Below are 22348 nucleotides of genomic sequence, written 5' to 3'. Positions count from 1 at the left end.
CTATTTTTAACTCCAAAAATATTTAGAACATAAATAATAAAAAATGGTATATTAAAACTTTGAGTTATTATAAAAATAAAATATTATAACAAAAATAATAAAATCTTTGATATGAATACAATGAATTATAAGAACTATAATAATATTTAAAACACAAGTAATAATACTTTTATATGAATACTTTGTATTAGAAGAAAAATAACAATATTTACATCACAAATTATAATATTTTTTATATTAATACTTAGAATTGTTGAATATTTTTAATAATAGTATGCCATGGGATCACTTTTTAATTTTATAAAAAAAATATCTTAAAAATGTATAGTATAAAAAATAATATGTTTTCAATATTAATAATAATATTTCTTTCAAATTTATTAATTATAAATAATAATATGTTTTCAATTTAATAATAATATGTCCAAGTCCAACATAGAGTTGGTAGCGGTTGCGTTCAACCCCAACGTGGGGTTGGGGGGATGCGTCCCGGACCAAGATAGAGGTGGGAGCGGTAGCGTCCCGGCCCAACGTGTGGTTGGGTGCGGAACGCATCCCGGGCCAATATAAAGGGGGTACAGGTGATGTCCAAGGCCAACGTGGGGTGGGGTGAAGACACGTCCAGGTCCACCATGGGGGTAGGGTGCGGACACGTCGCCGAGGTGTGTCCAGCACTAAGGTATGAGCTCAAACGCCACGTGTGCGTTTGGTCTATCAGCACACAAGCATCAGCTCAAGTGCCACGTGTCTCCACGTCATGTTTCTTCGATGGTAATAATAATGAATACGTTGAATTATAAGAAAAATAATAATATTGAGAACACAAATGATAATATTTTGAAATGAATACTTTGAATTATAAGAAAAACAATAATATCCAGAACACAAATAATAATATTTTTTAATATATAATTTGTACTAGAAGAAAAATAATAATACTTACGACACAAATTATAATAATTTTTATATTAATACTTAGAATTGTTGAATATTTTTAATAATACTGTGTCGTAGGCTCACTTTTTATTTGTATAAAAAATATCATAAAATTTATAATATAAATAATAACATGTTTTCAAATATAATATTAATAATAATAATATAATTTTCTTTCAAAGTTATTAATTATTTTTATTAATTATAATAAAAATAATAATATTTCTCACACAAGTATCAGCCCCAAGCACTAAGTGTGCACTTAGTCTGTCCAGCACACTAGCAGTTAGCCCAAGCACCACATGTGCATGGTCTGCCCGCACACATGCAAGCAACCAAAACGCCCAAGGCCAAGCAAACTGACAACGGTAGTTGCAACCTGGGGAGTGGCCTACCTAGCGCGCAGGCCTGGCAGCCAAGCTCTAGGTGTCTGCAACCCCAGTGGACGTGTCTCCAACCTGGCGCTTAGGGCCTGCTCGTTGTAGCGTCATGCATGCTTCCATCAAACAGTGCAGTTCGCAGTGAAAGCTCTTATAGTCCATAATGAAAGCATCCACAGGGTTGCTACAGTGCAGAACAATGCAATTCACAGTGAACTCACTCACAGTGCACAATAGCTCGTGTTATAGTAAACAAATAGTGCAATTCACAGTGAAAGCTCTTGCACTCCCAATGAAAGCACTCACAAGGCCACTACAATGTAGAGCAGTGTCATTTACAGTGAATTCACTCACAATACACAGTAGCTCGCGCTATAGTGAAACAATGATAAGTTTTAGTTATAGTTGGTATTGGAGAGTTATTTTGATGTATAGGTTAAAAATGCTAAAAGTTTATTTAATATATTTTAATGTAAAAGAAAAGTTTTCATTAGAGTTGTATTAATTAGTTATAATTAATAAATAGTTTTATTAGTATTAAATATATTAAAATATAATTTACTCTTCTAAATAGTTTTTTTTTTATCATTGGAGCTCATGCAAAACAAAATAATTATATTTATACTATTTAAAAGAAAATTATTACTAATTTGACTATTCTAAATAACATCTTCATTTAAGATACTCTATGGAAACAAGGAAATGAATTAAAAGTATCTTAATCCTAGATCTGAGCTTTTGAGTTTTAACTCCATCACATGGATTATAGAAGAAAGTCATAAATTGAAATTTGAATCTCAAGCTATCTCTATTTGATTGATTTAAAATTTTGAAATTTAATAAAAATAGAGTGTTTTAACCTCATGAGGTCATTTATAAATTCAAACATTTGATCATGTATAGTTATTAAAACTGACTCGAGTCGACTTCACATAAGGCCCAGGTCATAGATTGAGTAGAAAAACTTGGATCATTAAAAAAAATTAAAACATCAATAAGATATTGTTTTGAAAAAAAAAATTAAGAAAAAAAATCAACGTGTTTTAATCTAGTTGCAAATTGACCCATCAAGTTGATCAAATCAACTACACTTGATTTTTTTTTAAAACCCTACTTAAATTAGGAGATGAATTGATGGGTCCTAGTCGATCAGTTAGGTCACATTAAATTGACTAGTTGGGCCAAGTTAGGTTTAATAATGATGAGTAAACTATTTGCAATATTAAGATGTATGCAATACTAAGGTACATTTTATGATTAAGATGCATGATTTACTTATGTGTAAATATATTTAAAATCTTAATCAATAATACTTTGAAATCTAATAAAAAAAATCAAAACAAATATTGAATCCTTTTACTTTATATGCAGATTAAAAAAGAAAAAAAAAAGCATTGATATCAAGTTGAAAAAAAAATTAAAAAATTTAACTGAAAAGAATATATTACAATTTCTTAACATAGAATTTTTTAAATTATTTCTACTCAAACTAATTGAAACCTTATATCATAAGCTTCAATTAAAAATGCATATTAAAATTTTTTTAGATCTAAAAGCAAAAAAAATCAAGAAAATTATCTCGTATACTTAATTTATCCACACCAAGTTCCTTCAAATTTACTATATATTGATTTTTAATTAAAACCCTTTCCTAAATTAAATTATAAAATCAAGTGATATAATTGTATTTATTTCAAAAATCACGAGTAATTAGGATTTTAATATTAATAAATTTTGTATTATTAAAAAGATTTATTACCTTTTGATTTTATTTTTAGGATAGGAAATTTTTAAATTTTAAATTGAATTCTAATCAATAAAAAATTAAATACTAATACTAGATTGGAAGGGATAAGATGCCAAAAACATTATAGAATTTTGGATTGATCATTTTTCATATATATATATATATATATATATCCATTATTATTAATGTTTAAATATGATAAGAACAATATAAATAAGTATAATCATAATGACTGACAATACACAAATTTAATTATGATAAAAGAATCAAATCTCTAAATGATTATTTATAAATGAATGGTATAAAAGATAAAATTGTATTGTTCTGTAATGTACCAGTGTACAACTAGTTTTATTTTAAATTTAACACTTTTAAGATTAGTTGATGAAATATAGACACGCGGAGCATTGTTAGCAACAATTTTTTTTTTTTTTGATATGTTATTGTTGTTGTTTTCATTATTATTATGATGTTGAAATTGATTACTTTAAAGAGAAACTCCTTTTACATTTTGCTCCATAGTTTTTGAGAAGTTTGAAAACATTTGGCAAATAATAAAAAATTGATTGTTTAAATGTCTAGTAAAAAATATCTTCATAATAATAATCATCTTGTATAACTCTAAAATTAATAAATTTCTTAAAGTTTGTCATAATGAAATTATATTCTTATCTGTACGAGATCTATTAACTAGAAAATCTTGTCACCAATCTTTAGCACCATAAGTAAGTTTGTGTATGGTAAATCCTACTTTCTCATAATAAAGAATATTGTTCCCATAAAAATAAGTTTCAAACTCTAAGAACCATCTAATAAAGTTTTTATTTGAAAAGTTTCCATAAAAAGGGGAATCTCATAATAATAATAATAATAATAATAATAATAAAACCAAGTCTAAGAACAAGATGATTGTGAATTAAGTCTTAATTGTTTCACAAGTCATAAGGACAATTGTTCATATAAACACCATGCCTACATAGGTTTACATGTTTGGTTTTATCTAAGATAAGGCTTTGAGCATATCCTTCACCTCATCACAATTCTTGTTTGCACCTTCCTTTTTTAGTGCTAAATGGTTCAAGTATCTTATGATTTTTGCTAATGAGTGCTCCATTTGATATAGTATCTACTATTATTGGTTTCTTTTTGTTGTCCTCTAAGACCTCATAGTACTTTAGATAGCCTTCTTTCCTGCATCGTAGAATGGGAGGTTATTGTCAATATCTTCATTCATCAAATAATCTAACTTGATTCAATAATAATTGATACAACATATAACATAGATAAGGTTCCTTGATACATAAAGGTGTCCTAAATTATAATGAAAGAAACTAGGTTATTAAACCTTAATGTTATAACCTTTAATGGTAAAGAAAACTTTGTTAGTTTTTGAAAAGTTTTTATCTCGTTAATTTTCTAGTAAAAATATCTTATAAGAATATTTAAATACAAGAAAAAAATTCTAAGTAATAAAATTATAATTAAGTTAAAAGTGCTAATCTAAATAGTAAAAAGAATCCAAAAATTAAAAAAATAAATAAAGAAACTCCCTAGGAATAACTTTGTAACAAACTCGAAATCAGAGTGACATAATTATAAAGGATTAGGTAATTTAGGTTCTTAATTAAAAAATTAAGGGATATAATTGAATAATTAGACTTAATTTAACAAAATTAAAAGTTTTTCTGGGCATAATCGAGGTAACCCAGGTCTCCTGTGATAAAACTAAGTTGTTCTAAAACATTTCTCAATGCAGAAAAGGACTAAATTTTTCAATTTAAAATATTTCTATGAATTAAAATTTTAAAAAATAAATTTGAGATTAAATTCAAAAGGATTTTAGACCAATTTCACGCTTCAAAACTCTATCATATAAAACATGTCCTTCCACATGTCATTCAGTTGTGATTTAATGCATACCTACCATATATGTAGATTCCTTTTTTCCTATGTAATATCTTTATTTTTTATAGGCTTTTAGACTAATCACCTTCTTACAACTTCTTGAATAAACTGCTTAATTATAGCGAAAGAGTGTCTAAAAGACCTTGCTTTTTCTTCTCTAGCCAAATCCTTCCCCAAACCTATTATAATCCCTCTTTTCTTTAGAAATCCTTGCTTTTGAAAAAGGATGAGTGCTTTTTTACCCAAAACTCTTCCAGCTAAATAACATTCTCGACGTTTTTTCCTTTTCACGTGACTATAATTTTCTTCTTAGTTATACATATGGTGTGGCGCTCCCTTCGATCTAGTATTTTAACTGGACTTGGTTGGGGTTTACCTTTCCAACTAATGGTGGCAAGTTTAGTTCTAGTTGTTTATTTAGGTCAATCTGTCATTTTAGTATGGAGAAATGAAAAGTAGGATGAACTTTTGTTCTTTTTGTTAGCTCTAAGCGGGAAGTAATTTTTCCTACCTTAGTTTTTATTTTGAAAGGCTCATAGTACTTGAAAGCTAACTTTTGGTTGTTTTTTTTGTTGTATAATTATCTAGTAGTGTGACTGGAGTTTAACGTATCCCTTGATATTTACCGTTATATTTAAAACACAACCCCTTTTTCATCTTTTTCTTAAGCTAAGCTATGAATAAACTTTATATAGGTAAAGTAGATTTAAAATATGCTTTTGGATTAGGCTTAGAAGCTAGTCTTTGCTTGAATTTCTAATGAGCTAGGCTTCTAGCTTCATCTTTTTTTAATCATATTAAGGTTTTTCTCTAACACTTTGGCTAACCTATAAGTAGCCACCAAGTTTAGAGGGATTAACATCATAACTCCAAACTTGATCTCTTTTTTTAGCTCTCCTAATAAACTATTCAATCAATGTCAATCTAAGAGACCTTTAGCCCTGTTTGAAAGTAACTAAAACTAGAACTTATAAGCCTCAACCAAATAAGTTTACTTTAAATTGATAAGTGTCTTTATGAGGTCATCATAAGTCAAACCCCTAAATTAAATTTGAAAAGCCTTTACAAGTGCTTTCTGATTGGTGAGCACTCTAGTTTTCTCCAACTCCTTAAACCAGACATTTGCCTTCCCTTCCATATAGAAGCTTGTCCTAAATTACTAGTGTTGGAGAGACATCTTATAATAATTAAATAAATGGGTGGTCTTGTACACCCAACCAAGGTTATCAAAAACAAGTTTACGATTTTATGAGTCAAAAAATAAAAACGAGTTAAATCAGGTTAAAAAATCAAAAACCAGTAAAATCGGTCAAACCTGGTCAAACTCGTGTAAAATCAGTTCAACTCGTTAAAATCGTTCAAACCGGACCGATTTCACGATTTTATATGAAAATTAAAACAGCTGCACTCCCCTTTCCTCATGAGTCTCCATTCCTCACTCCCCTGCTCGACACTCCACCTTTCCCCTTTCCCTTTCCTTTTCCCTTTCCCCAAATCACCAATCAATTTAAGAAATCAGCTGCCATGTAATCCTTTACAACTTGCCATATACATCATTGTATCTTAACGGCAATCTATGATTTGCCTTGCAATCCTTTATTCCCTCTAAGGTACGCTTATTAGGTTTTTTTCTTTGCTCTTTTTAGAATGAGGAAAGTGTTTAGCCTTCTTTCGTTGCTAGCTGACTTTGATGTCTTGGTTTTTGCTCGTTATGTTTGAAATAGACAAAACTTGTCAGCCATTTTTCTTGTTGCAAAGTAATGCTTTTGTTCTCTTCTTTTGATATTTTTAGAAGTATTTCAAAACGGCTTGTGTTTGTTTGATTTTAGAGTTGGAAATCGATTGTACAAAGAATGGTTTAGTAAACTTTGATACTCTCAATCAGCCTTTTTTTTTCTTTTTCTTTTTTGAGTCTTAGTTATGCTATTTGACTGCATTTAATATTTCTATTTAATGGCTGCATCTTGTGTTGCTTTTTTTTTTATATATATCTTATATGTGATGATGATCATCATTATCATCATATTGTGTTTTACTGAGGTTTTAAATTGTCAATTCTTCAGGTGTTGGATTTGGTCCTGGTATTCCTGGTTTATAGTTTGGCATTGGATTAAGTGTTGGATATCGGATTGGTTATGGATTTGGCTATGGTGTGGGAAGAGGTGTAGCTCATGATGAGAAACAGAGATACTCTAATGCCAGCAAGCATTTTCATGGTCCTGTAAATCTTCCAACTCGGTTTGTATATAATCATGTTTCTTTTTGTTTAGCTTTTTCAACTACACTGACCTTGCTTAGATGGATAATGTTTTATCTTGAAGTGTTAAGCAAAACATTCATTAAGCTGTTGCAGCAGTATAAGTAGAAAGTACTTTGAGAACTTGCTAATTTCTTTTGCTTTAGTTTTTCTGGGAACCTTTTCTACTCTAGCAGGGGAGCCTTGTTCAAACAACCAATTAAGCTTGCATTTACTGAAATTAATCATCAAGAATGGATAATAGGCTATTTTTGTTGATTTTTTGTTGTGATTGATTATTTTCATTGACCATGGGATGCAGCCAAAACACATTTTTGATAACCTTGGATGCAGCTATTGAATTGTTATTGGCTGATTGATTAATAATCATGCCAAAGGTTGTTAAGACAGTCCATGTTGCTTCAACTTGTTCATCATCTTCTCTGGCTTTCTCGAGAATGGAAATACTGGGACAACTCGCTCTTTTATGTGGTCAAAATGGCCATCTATTGACATCTCTCTTGATAATGAAGTATTTGTAGTCCTAAAGGGTCATAATGCACCACAATAAGTAAGCAATTGGAATATCTTGTGCTAAAAAGATCTGTGGTGAGATTGCATATGGATTTACTTGATAATTTTGTTTGTTCTGCCCAATTTTAATGCTCATGGAATTATCATGCAATTATGTGAAGATGGAAAGGGAAAGAAATGATGTTTTGGTGCATGTGCATATTCTTGAATACAAATAGATTGTTTGTTTTAAATTTGTTAATTGTTAGTTAATGAAAAGTTACTTAAACCATGTATGAATTTTATTTAAACCATGTATTTTAAGATGCTTGAACTATGTATGGATTCATGTATTTTAAAATCCTTGAACTATGTATGGATTTTTATTTGATGCATGAATTTTTATTTTTTTAAATGTATTTTAAAATTCTTTATGATTTTACGATTTTACAATCCATTTTTACGATCTGAGTTTATTTTGCATTTTTCGTGTCGTGTCAAAAATATGTTTTTAACAACCTTGCACCCAACCAACCAGATCATCCTTATTGAAACGAGAAAAATCTAGCTTAATTGCTTTAAGTTGAATCTATTATTGGTCTCCTAATGGTTCAACTTTATGTATGTTATATCCATTAATAAAAGTTATTAGGGGTATTTAAAGGTGATTCAATTAGCCTCTTGCCTTGCACCCTAGTTAATTGATCCACCTTGTTAGACATGTTTTGTAAATGCTGAACTAATTCTTCCAAAACCTTTTTTTATTGTAATTATTTGTAATTTTGTTATTCCCCTTATAATTGTGATCGATGGCCATTGTTTCTAGTAGCTAGGATATTTAGGTTATTTTGTCATTGTGAATGAGAGATCGAAAGGTTCTAATATCATATGGTAACAGACTCAAAATTAGAAAAGTGTAATTAAAAATGATTGGGTAATTTAGGTTCTTAGCTAAACAATTAAATGGTATAACTGAATAATTTTTTTTGAATTAAAATGACTAAATTCAATCAAATTAGACTCAATTAAACAAAATAAAAGTTTTTTTTAAGGCAAATCAAGGTAGCCTGGGCATCCTAAGATGAAATGAAATTGTTTGAAAAAATTTTTCAATGTAGAACAAGTCCTAAATTATCGAAATTAAACTATTGGTAGGAATATGAAATTTGAAAATAGATATGAAATTCAATTAAAAAAAGATCTTGGACCAATTTGATTGAAGACCAATTCCATGCTTCAAAATGCTATTGCACAAGACCTATCATTCCACATGTCATTCAGTTATGGTTAAGTGCATGCCTAGCGTCCACATAGTTTTCTTTTTCCTACACAACATCTATATTGCTTGTTGACCTTAGAATTTATCATCTTTTTACAGCTTCTTGAACAAGCTACTCGGTTGTAGAGATGGAGATTTAGGGGAGTTAGTTTTGTCTTATTTGTTACAAAATTCTGGGTTGAATTTAGATATATTTCCAATATCGAATGAAGCTTTAATCTTAAATTTGTATGGAATATGGTTTTAAGAACATTCTGGAAAACTTTAAGTCCAAATACAATGCTCAGTTAAGAATTATGACTTTATATATATATATATAAACTTCTAATAGGTTTAAACTTCTTTTTAAAGTATAACTTTTATGATAAACTCAAATTTAATGAGTCTAAAAACCTCGAAAGCCCAAAACCTACGATCTTAATATTTTCTCTCATTAATGTTTGTATAAGGAATATCTATCTTTTATTAAAATTATCAAGGCAAAATTAAACGTTAACCTCTCATCTTCATAAAAAGACAAGATTCATGGATTATAAACACCTCAAACATCTTTCAAGTTTCAGGTTCACAATCTGCATTATTTACTGTATATATATTTTCAGAATTTATCTTATTTAGTATTATTGTATTTTTTCTTTCTAAAACGATACTTACTTAAATATTTGAGAGGCTCCAAATGTATCAAAAAAAGACTTTTTATAGGTATCAACCACTAGCTACTTTAGTCTTCTATACATCAAATACTGGTTACTAGCCACCTTGACTAAAATAAATAAATTAGATTACAAGAATTAATAAATTAATCAAATATCTAAAACATAAACTTTGCTTATAAGCTACTAAACGACTTGTTTTTTTCGTTTTTCCTTCGTCATCTTGTTACATACACGACAAGAGTTAAGTTCTAGAAAATTAATCATCCAATCCAAATCTAAAGAATTCTAATATGGCATAAGGATCGGAAGGACTTCATTGAATTTGGATAATAAAAATAATAATATATTGTGATGAAAAAAACGTCATCCAATACAATAACATGAAAAATCTTTGCTGCCAGAAGTAGCCTTGTCCATGACTAGATGGCTACTCAGCATGGGGCCAAGTCCTTATCTGCAGTCGCCATTGTTGATGTGAAGATTAGCACAAGCGCCTTTTGATTCTATGAGAGCTTTCGGACATAGAAACACGACAAGCTTTTAACTGTGGGTCCACACCTCCGTCTCCAAAGTCTCCGGTTCCAATATTACTGTTTCTGCGATTTCTTTAGATTTCACATGATTGTATTTTCTTCAGATTAGCGGTTTGTTTTCCTGTGTTCTAATGCACACGCCCTGGTTTGTTCAAAAACAAAAACTAATCCTGGAGAATATAAATATAGCTGATGATGAGATTATTTTGACAATAACATCCTGTTAATTCTTCCAGAAAGCTCATTAGTTATTTCTTTTTTAAAAAAATCTCTACGGCTAATTCTCTTATGTGCATATACATATTGTTAGTGAAGAGTCAATCATGGTAGAGATTAGAAAGATGTAGTTGAGGGACGTAATCAACTGGGAACAACAAGAGGACAACTATATTTTTAGGTATCTCTGTTCATCAGCAGCTCCATCTTCATCTGTTTGCTGAGATCTCCAATATCTTTCAGGTATCTGTTTCCACTTTATTCAAGCAATGCGACCCGATACTCTTCTGGCAGCATTTGGATTATTACTATATTTATATTTATATTAGCAGAAATCTTGTTCTTGGCAAGTATAGAACTGTTAAACTTAATGAGATCAAACACAAAAGGGAGGCTAGAATTCTGAATAATCTGTATATTATGAATGCTTAGTCTTAACCTAAATACAAATAAAGTATATATAGGTTAAACTGAAAGTACTATTCTACCCTTAATAAATAATACTACATAAATATTATTTAACATCTCCCCTCAAACTCACGATGCGGCAGCTGTAAGCATCGAGAGTTTGCCAACCAGAAAACGAAAACGAGAGATGGAATGCGCCTTGGTGAAGAAATCTGCAATCTGCAAGGAAGAAGGAACAAAAGACAAAGTAATGGTGCCATGCTTGAGATGATGACGAGTAAGATGACAATTGATCTCAATGTGCTTAGTTCGCTCATGAAAAACCAAGTTGTGAGCAATCTGAATAGAACTCTGGTTGTCACAATACATAGGAGTAGGATGAGAAAAGAAAACTCTCATATCAGCAAGTAACCAACGTAACCAAACAATCTCTTTGGTGGTAGATGCCATGGCATGATATTCTGCTTCGGTGGATGATTGAGAAACAATAGATTGTTTCTTGCTCTTCCAAGAAATAAGAGAATCACCTAAAAAGATACAAAACCCGGTAACAGACTTGCGATCTGTGGGATCACTACCATGATCAGCATCAGAGTATGCACGCAACTCCAAGGAAGAGGTGGATGAGAGTAAAAGACTCTGAAAAACTGTACCCCGAAGATATCGCAAAATACGAAGAACAGCTGCCCAGTGAACAGTAGTAGGAGAAGCAACAAACTGACTAACAACATGAACAGCATATGCAATATCTGGACGAGTAATGGTGAGATATACCAAACTCCCAACAATAGTGCGGTATAAGGTAGGATCTATCAAAGGTAAACCATCAGAAGAAGAGTACCTTGCATTAACCTCAATGGGAGTATCAACAGTCTTGTTATCTGTAAGTCTAGCCCGCTCAAGAATATCTGCAACATATTTCGACTGAGAAAGAAGGTAACCTCTAGGTGAATATGCTACCTCAATACCCAGGAAATATCGAAGATGACCCAAATCCTTCATTTCAAATCGTTTAGCCAACTCTATCTTCAAAACTGAAATACCATCAATATCATCACCAGTAATAATCATGTCATCAACATATAAAGACAGAATGATACGACCTGCATCAATGCACTTGATAAAAAGAGCAGAATCATGACTGCTAGAAACAAAACCAAGAGACGAGATCACAATAGAGAATTTCTCAAACCAAGCACGAGGTGCTTGTTTGAGACCATATAATGCTTTCTTAAGCTTACAAACATATCCAGAGTCATGTGAAATACCAGGAGGGGGTGTCATATAAACTTCTTCTTGAAGATCTCCATTCAAGAAGGCATTTTTAACATCAAGCTGAGAAATATGTCATTGACGAATCGAAGCTACAACAATAAGAGTACGAATAGTAGTCATTTTTGCAACCGGGGCAAATGTCTCCTCATAGTCCATACCATACTGTTGAGAGTATCCTTTTGCAACCAGCCTAGCTTTGTATCGCTCAATAGACCCATCAGAATTAGTCTTGATCTTATACACCCAAAGACAACCAACAACACTCTTACCAGGAGGTAGAGGAACCAGATCCCAAGTATCTGTCTTATGCAAAGCAGAAAGTTCCTCATCCATAGCTTGCTGCCAAAGCGGATCAAGAATTGCCTCTTTATAGGAAGAGGGCTCAAAGAGACAATGAATAGAAGCTAAAAAGGAAGTAAATGATGAAGAATAACAAGAATAAGCAAAATCTGGTAGTTTTGTAGACTTACGAATACGGATGGACTGACGTGGAGGTGGATCCACAATCTCAGATGAAGCTTGAGGGGCTGTAGATGAGAATGGAGCTTCAGGTGTGCCAGAGAGTAAAGTACCAGTACCTGCAGAGTTATGAGTACAAATTGATCGAACATGGGGAGAGATATCAGAATCCTCAGAAAATGGATCTATACTAATAACATCAGATTTGGTCAGGTTATGAGTAGTGGATGGAATAGAAAAGAAAGGTATATGCTCAAGGAAGACAACATGACGAGACACATAAAGTTTCTGAGTTATTGGATCAAAACAACGATAACCCTTTTTACCTTCACCATAGCCTAGAAAAACACAAATAGCGGATCGAGAGGATAACTTACTTCGTTCTACATGAGGACGAAGAACGAAACAAGTACAACCAAAGACTCTAAATGAGGAATAATCAGGAACATACCCATATAACTTTTCAAAAGGAGATAGACCCGAACTATGAGAAGATGGAATTGTATTAATTAAACTTACAGCAGTAAGAACAGCTTCTCCCCAAAACTCACTAGGAACAAAGGCAGATAACAAGAGAGAACGAGCAGTTTCAACAATGTGCCTATATTTTCTTTCAGCAACACCATTTTGCTCAGGAGTATCTGTACAAGAAGTTTGGTGGATGGTTCCATCTAAGGCAAGCAATTGGCAAAATTTATTAGAGGTGTATTCCCCACCCAAATCACACCTAAAACATTTAATCACAGCAGAATGTTGAGTTTTGATAAGAGCTCGAAAAGCTGCATATATCTCAAAAAATTCAGAACGATGTTTCATTAAATAAACCCAACAATAACGAGTATGATCATCAATAAAAGAGACATAATATCGAGACCCTCCTTTTGTGGCAACAGGAGAAGGTCCCCATACATCAGAATGAATCAAATCAAATGGTGAAGAAGAAACATAAATACTTCGATTAAAAGGTAAGGCGGAAAATTTTGCTAATTTACATCCACTACAATCCGAAATGTCACAAGTTTTCAAATTTCCTAAAGCTCCTGTGGATGCCAAAAATCTCAAACGAGAAGATGAAACATGACCTAGATGGGAATGCCATAAATAAAAACTAGAAGATGAAAGACTCAAACGAAAGGAAGACAAATCAACTGTAGTAGCAGCAGCGGTAGCAGCAGCAACTGGCACTTTTAACTCATCCAAAATATATAGTCCATTCTCTCTACGGCCTGTCCCAATCAGCTTCTGAGACTGCAGATCCTGTATACAACAAAATGAACCAGAAAACATGACTAAATAATCACCAAAATCACATATTTGACCAACAGACGCAAGATTCAATTTGAGTTTTGGAATAAGATAAATATTAGGGAGAGACAAGTGAGGTGTGACAACAGAACCAACACCTGCTAAGGGCATAGGAGTGCCATCAGCAGTCATAACAGGAATGGAGGACAAAGGGGAAACAGAGGTAAAAGATGAGGAATCTGGAGACATATGATGAGAAGCACCAGAATCCAAGACCCATTCAGAGTGTGACATACTTGAGGAACTATGATGCAACTGACCTATGGAAGAAGAAGCGGACATTGCTTGTGGCTGCAAGGAGATAAACTTCTGAAATTGCTCAGCCAAAATATTAGGATCGGTAATAGAACTTGAGGAAGCTACTGTTGCAGTATTGTGGTGTGGTGGTTTATAACCCTGAGGTGGTCTATGAGCATTAAATTGTGACTGATTGCTAGACTTCCAAGCTTGATTCTGTTGTCTCAACTTAGGACACTGAGCCTTCCAATGACCTTTCTGCTTACAGAAACTGCACTCATCGAAGCCAACCCTTGTGTAAGGCTTATTCTGATGATTAGAGAATGACTTAGAAGGCACTGCTAATACTGAAGGATTCGAAGCAGAAAAAATTCCCTTTTCAGAATAAGACTGAAGACGTATTTCTTCAGCCAATAACTCACTAACAACAGAGTCAACAGAAGGCAATGGAGAACGATGCAGAATTGAACCCCTAAGTCCTTCGAAATCACTGCGAAGTACTGTTAAAAACTGTACCAATCGTTGTTGCTCTCTACGCTCAATATAGGCACCACATGCCTTTAATTCTGCCGATTCTGTAAGAGCCAATTGATCCCAAAGATCTGTCATAGCAGAATAAAACTCTTGGATACTCATATTCTTCTGATGAAGAGCTCGTATGTCATTCTCTAATTGATACTGTTTTGCAAAATTTGATTGTGTGAATAACCTTTGCAGATGATCCCAAACCTCTTTTGTTGTCTCATACTTCGCCAACTGCATACCTATCGAATGCTCAACAGAATTGTTGATCCAAGTAATGATCTTTGCATTATTTGCTTCCCATGTATCTATCAAAACAGCATCTCCCTCCTCAACATTCTTAGGTATCATATAAGTCCCACTAACATACCCCCACATCTTCTTACCCTTAAGAAAATTTCTCATCACATAACTCCAATACGAATAATTCTTCCCATCCAACCTCACACTCACAGACTGAAGTGAATCATCTCTTTCAATAGCCATAATCAGCAATCACAAATAACCAGAATGCAAAAGCAGCGGAAACAAAATACTAAATTGCAGAAACTAAACAAATCTCTTCTCGAAATTATACGATTACTCCAAAACACAAAACAAATTTGAAAAAAATTTGCAAATACCAAATTGCAGATGCTGAAGGGAAGACGAAATACCAAAATAATTGCAGAAACTGTCGAAATACCCCGGCAGGGGCGCGCTGCCCCCTGCAAACCCCCAGCCAACTCATCGCAGAGTTGGATCCGCGAAGCTGTATTTGGGATTAAGCCTCGTTTCATAAAACCAGCTCTGATACCATGTTAAACTTAATGAGATCAAACACAAAAGGGAGGCTAGAATTCTGAATAATTTGTATATTATGAATGCTTAGTCTTAACCTAAATACACATAAAGTATATATAGGTTAAACTGAAAGTACTATTTTACCATTAATAAATAATACTACATAAATATTATTTAACAAGAACAACATAGATTTCCTCCTGCCGACACATCAAATGGTTAAAAAGGTGCCATTTTGCTTTCTTGGATTACTGCTACAGATAAGATATGCACTACTGGTAGCTAGCTTGATGGCGACCTCAGCTATTACTTAATGCAGATGGTGAAGGTTTGAATATCAAAAAATACATTAAAATGAAGGAAACTTTCTTAACGACGAGATTTTCATGCAAATAATTAACTAAACAAATCGAATTCAATTGAATTTTCCTTCGATTTCTTCTGATGTCACTTTCATATGATTAAAGATTTGCAGAAATAATTGACTTTGCGCCATGCATGCATGCCTTCGGATCACATCATACAATCCTATTTCTACACTGATAGCACACAGATAGGAAGGAATAAATGACTTTTGCTGCAAAACTGGAATCATCGCTACCCATCATCTTAAAGGATATTATTCTCTGTCTCTCGTTATACGCTATGATTAACCTTAGTGTGCATGAGAATCATGCGCCCTCCATGATTTCTATCGTGTGCACTCAAATATTCTCCAAAAACTCAAGAAACTATTGGGCTACGCGGTTGATGTTTTTTATTTTAAATTACATTTTAGATAATTTTAAATTATTTTGATATATTAATATTATAAATTTAAAAAGTAATCATTACACTACTATCCAATACTAACTCACATTTTGTTTGTTTGTGTATCTTTAAAATACTTTTCAAAAAATTCTGTTTTTTTAAAGAAAAAAGGGAGCAGCTTTATTGTTAACTTCTTCAGTAAAGTTGCTGAGATTGCTTTTTTTCTACTCGATGCCCCATTCTTCTAGTAAAGCATGGGGGACCCTTTTTCCAGATCTGAGGTGGTGATTCCTGATAACCTCGCTCGTCAATGCTTAGCCGAACCTTGCAAAAAACGTACTTTTTTTAGCATCATGTTCTTCACAAGCGTTAGAGCCACGCACAAAGGTTTTTTTTTTTTTGTTTTTTCCTGCGGGTTCTAAGTGCTTGCCTCGATTCACAGCAGTTTGATCTGTTAAAAGTAATTGTGTTTCTGGGAGAAGCTTGACAGCAACCTCAAGATTGTTTTCTTTGTCTTTTCAAGCATAATTAATCAGTACTTTTTCTAATATTGATCGCCTTGGATAGCTTGATTGCTCACATATGGGAAATAGAATATTAAAACAACTCTACGACCTGCCAGTTACTTTTATGTCTCAAACTATAGCTTACGAAATTATAGACTGCATTTTATAATCTAAAGTCTTAAGATACCTTTTAAAAGAGTTGTCCGAATAGCGTATTTGATTATATATGTGTAATTTGTTGTTGTATTGATTGTCTGTTGTCGTGTTTTTATTGCAGTTTTTTTTTCCTCTGCTATCATGTCTCTATATTTAGAGGGTGTTTGGGAGTGTGGTTGCTGTTGCTTTTCAAAGTGCTTTTCACTTAGAAAAGCATGCCAATAATATTTTTTTATTTTTTAAAAATCATTTTTGAGATCAGCACATCAAAATGATTTGAAAACATCAAAAACATATTACTTCCAAGCTAAAACAAAAAAAAAAAAATTTTCAAATTTTATGAAAAGCGCTTTTCAAACGCAATCCCAAACAGCCCTTTAATTATGGTTTGTTTGGGGTAGCTTTTGAACCACCATTTTGTCAAGTCAAATTAAGTTTTTTTTAATACTTTTACAGTGAAATTTTTTTATATAACCTTGAGTTTCTGAATCAACTTACACATCTAAACTAATCTCTTAACATCTGAATTTAATAATTATATAAAATTTTAAATGATATTTCCTAGTAATTTTTATAAAAATAAACTTATAACTAATCAGTTAAATAATAATAAAAAAAAATGTGGCATATTATGTTCAAGATTCTCGGATTCCCTCTAGCCTCTAGGAGGAGAATCAAAAGGACAGAGTGCACTAGGAGCTGGTGTACGTGGAGATTCAACTATCCATGCAAAGCTCTGATAAAAGCTTCTTCTTTTTGTGATTAGAAATCGGTGAGAACCCACGCAACTTGCCGGGACAGAGGACAGGACAGCCATCAAACAAGTTGTGGAAAATAAAATAAAAAAAGGGGGACAAACCTTCTTTTTCTTCTCGAGGTGATGTGGTGCGCATGAGAGTGTTTGGTAGTGCTTTTCAAAAGTTTTTTAAAAAATATTTAAAGTTTTTATATATTTTTTTGTTTTTAATTAATATATTTTTGATGTTTTTAAATTATTTTAATATACTAATCTTAAAAATAACTTTTAAAAAATAAAAAATATTATTAACATATTTTTTAAATAAAAAAATATTTTTAAAAAGCAATGGCAACCACTCTCAAAACACGCTACTAGCTTAAAAAATAAAAAAAATAAAAAGAAGAGAGAGATGAGAGGATATCTTCGAGATCTTCGATGATTTGGCTGCTTCTCCGGTCCTTTTCACGAGCAGCATCTGCTACCCGACGAGTTGACTGACTTCAGTTGTCCCGTCCAATAATGTTACTTGATTGTGTCGAAAGTGTGCTCGCTAATGTCGCGGTTTATTTTTTCTATTTGGAAAATATTGAATTAGTAATTTCTGAAGTGTTTTTCTTATGATTTTAATATTAAAAAATAAAAAATGATATAAAAAAATACAGTTTTAATATATTTTTGAAAAACAGCTGCACGCATTACTAAGCGCGCGCACTGAATCATCCTGTCCTTTTCTTCTGAGACTGCCGGAGGAGACCCTATCCATTTATTATTATTTGCCTTATATTTATCGGCGTTCATACATAGACCAATTCCGCGATGCCAATTTTGATCAATTAGGAAAATAACTTTTTTCTTAAAAAGGACTTTTCCCTAAACCCACGGTATACAGCACACAGGCTACCAAAAATGATCATGAGATATATTTTAGATTTTTTTTGACGTAATTGATTTTTTAATATATAAAAAATATATTCAAACAACAAAAACGTGAGCGAATTCAATTTAATTTAACTAACTTGCAGTCTAAAATAACCTTGAGAAAGTAAAGACAAAAATAAATTCAAGGCCCAGTAAAAAATCAAGCCCAACAAAGCAAATTTTAAAAGATAAAATTGTTAGTATTAGAGAGTTGCAAACATGGTTTCATTCTACTAGCTATATAAAACAAATATTTTTATTTAAAATTATTTGGAAAAAAATAATCAAAGCTAAATAAATAAAATTAAAAAAAAAAACTCGAGTCTCATTGGATTAACATAATAAACCTAAAATTCGAGAAAACCATATAAAAAGAAAAAGAATTAAAAACAAAAATCTTAAGATCTAATAGCCCAACTTCAACCGATAAAATTAAAAAAAAAAAAGAAACATTGAAAATAATCCAAAGCAACTTATGTTAACCTGACTAACTCATGTGTTGGAATAACCCTGGAGAAAAGAAAGAAAAAAATAGAAAGCTCAAGATCCAATAGTCTAATGTCAAAGGATAAAATTAAAAAAAAATGTTAAAAAAAAAAAACCAAAGTTAAATCAAACTAATTTTTAAAACCAACAACTCTAGTCATGAGACTGAAAAAGACAAAAAATATCTTTAACAAAATTCTTAACCATTAAAAATTAAAAAAGAAAACAAATAATAATCAAAATAATGAAGATCAAATTTGACATAAAAATTAAAGAAAAAAAAAATGATGAAGGGCTTAAATCAAAAATAAAATGAAAAACAAAAAGGATAAAAAAAAAACCAATTACAAGAATGAGGACCAAAATTGGATAAAAAATATTGAGGGATAAAATTAAAAGAAAAAAAAAACAAATCAAGAAAAGGATTAAAAAAAAACAACAATCAAGACAATGGGTACCACATATGATACAAAAAAATAAAAATCAAATGAAAAAAAAATGAAATTAAAAAAAAATATAGAAAAAAAATCTAAAACAAAGAATTACCGATAAAAAAAAGATCATAATTGAACAAAATAAATGGCACGACAACCTTGATTGTTGGCTAACCTAACATGAATTTCAAGGAGGAAAGATAAATTAAGAGGAGAAGAAAAAAAGCTAACTATCACCAAACAACTATGATTTGAGCAACAAGCATTACCTCGTAAGCTTTGTCTCCACTAAATGCTTTAGACGACACGATAATTGAGAAATTTTAGACGCCACATGATGTCGCTTGAAGGGTGCAAATGGTGTCCACTTGCACGCACCACCAACTTTTCATGAAAATATTAATTGGCCTCTAATCCAAATTAATAGAATATAACAAAAATATATATAAATTACTAAAATACCCTTTAACCATGACTTTAAGGGAAATGAAGTAATTGCACTATATGTGAAAAAAGGAAATTACACAAAAAGCCATCTTAGTCTTTCATTTTTGTTTTGCCTTTTAAGGCATTAAAAAAAATTAAATTACTAAATTGTCCCTGTTAATTTGTAAATGACATTTAAGCTACATTGAAAATACAATTATAGCCATGCAAGCAAGGGAAAAAAAAAAAAACTGGTGTGGACAAGGAAAAATTATTAATTACACCGTGCAAGTTCATATCAGTTTTAGGTTTTTTTTATAATTATAATCATCCATTAAAATACAAACATATAACATAGCCCAAATACTTGGGAGCCAGCCCACGAAAGTACCCAGAGGCGACAACTCTATATGGGTTAACACTTAACAGTATCCATCTTTTTGAAGTTTTGAAATCAATGATTAAGATTTCATTTCACGAGTTAGTGGATATATAGTTAGAAATTCTTAAAAAATGATTTTTGTTGTTCACTATAAAATAAAAAATTATTAGTATCGATGCTTTTGTTTCTTAAATATATTTTAAAGTATTTTCAAACACATTTAGCCAATGTGATGTGAAAGAAAATGGAAAGCTGTCCAGTTAGGATTGACCTGAAATAGGCTTTATGCTAACTCTATTTTTATTAAAATAATATATTAATAATTGACTTGATCGAATCAAATCAAATGAATCATTAATCAATCACATAATTTTTTTTAAATTCATATTAAAACTCTCGAATCACAAATCCCCTCATCGGGGCAGCCGAGTTTAACGACTACTGGGCCTTGGATGGTTACTACGTTGAAGAGAGGGTTGCAATTTGGTGCATCGTGCATGCATGCTTGTTGTCCGACTAACTTGTGTTTGGAGAGTCGAAGCTAACTTTCGAATCATCATCATGATCTTGTCTTGCTCGCAACTATTTTAATCTTGTTGTTAATTAATATGATCATTAGCTGCCTTTTCTGCTGAAATCGAGCTAAAAGGCTCTGTCATTCTCTGCAATTGGGCTCCTTTCGTTCACTTATTTCAACCAATTAAGAATGCTGTGAGCGTAAACGGTATTTCCAAATCAAAGGAAGAAACTCTTGTATCTCTTTTGAAGAAATGCTCTTGAATGAAAGTTTTGGAGCAAGGTCATTGTGTTTTGTGCTGTTGCAGAGCATGGAGATATGAGCTATGCTGTTTCGGTTTTTGAAAAGACTGAGAACCCAAATGCTTTTATTTGGAATACAATGATTAGGGGTTTCGGCAAGATTAATGACGCTCCAAAAGCATCTGTGTTCTATAAGAGAATGCAAGAGAGAGGTTTGGTGGCAGACGATTTCATTTTCTCGTTCTTGCTTATGGTCTGTGGGCAGTTAGGGTCGGTTTTGTTGGGGAGACAAATGCATTGCAGTACATTAAACATGGGGTTGATTAACATGTCTCTGTTAGGAACACTCTTGTTCATGTACATGGAATGTTCAAGAATATTGAAACATCCTGCCAGCTGTTTGCAGATATTCCCAGCCTTAGTGGCATGGAATACTATGATTGGTAGTTATGTCTCTTGTGGTAAGTTCAAAGAAGCACTTGGCATGTTCTCAAGGATGATGGAACTCTGCTTAGAGCCTGACGAGGCCACACTCGTTGACACGTTCTCTGCAGGTTCTTCATTGGGTGCATTAGATTTTGGGAGATGGGGTCATTCATGTATTAGTAATACTGATATCATGGGAGTACGTATTATAGAGGTTAATTATTCACTCCTTGATATGTAAGCAAAGTGTGGAGCTCTTGAAGAAGCACATGAGACATTCGATGGGATGAGCAAGAATAATACAGTAACGTGGAATACGATGATTTTGGGACTAGCAGTCATGGCTTTGCAAATGATGCATTGGTTCTCTTTTCCATGTAAAGCTCTGGGTACCAGATGATATTTCTGTCTTGGTGGTTTTTGTGCCTTCAGCCATGGGAGGGATGGTTGATGAAGGAAGGAGATTTTTTTGATGTTGTGAAGAAAGAGTATCATATCCAACCAACGATAAAGCCCAGTGGGTGCATGGTGGATATTTTAGGGCGAGCTGGGTTCGTCAAGAAGGCTTATCGATAAATAAGTAGTGTGCTAATGCAGTGCAATGCCATTGTGTGGAGAACATTGTTGGCTGCTTGGAGGTTGCACGGAAATGTTGAACTCGGGGAGCAGGCTAGGAAACACCTTTTGGAATTGGAACCGGATCATATGACTGTTCTTTTTGCAAGAACACACTAGTGTGGGAAAGTGGAATGAAGTCATGAGACTGAGAAATTCAAAGCAGAAGAGGGGGAGTTCGGAAACCTGAACCTGGTAATGGTGATGTGGGTAAGCATCAGAAAGAATGAAGAAACAGAGAATAGAGAAAATGTAATCTGTATATATTTTTCTTAGTAATTAATTATAGTACAACAGAAGCTCACATATATATACATTCTAAACTAATCAGTTACGAAATATCATTACAAATATAATTTCA

At 32.3% G+C, this 22348-nt stretch overlaps 1 pseudogene; it reads left to right on the top strand.

Moving 5' to 3' along the window:
• The first annotated feature begins 584 nt into the window (after positions 1-584).
• LOC118044256 (pentatricopeptide repeat-containing protein At1g59720, chloroplastic/mitochondrial-like) lies at positions 585-21753 on the top strand (annotated as a pseudogene).
• Positions 21754-22348: the final 595 nt, after the last annotated feature.

This window comes from Populus alba, chromosome 12, assembly GCF_005239225.2.
Source record: "Populus alba chromosome 12, ASM523922v2, whole genome shotgun sequence".
Lineage (NCBI taxonomy): Eukaryota > Viridiplantae > Streptophyta > Magnoliopsida > Malpighiales > Salicaceae > Populus > Populus alba.
Note: the sequence above shows the minus strand (reverse complement) of the source record. Positions and strands in the feature narration are given on the sequence as shown.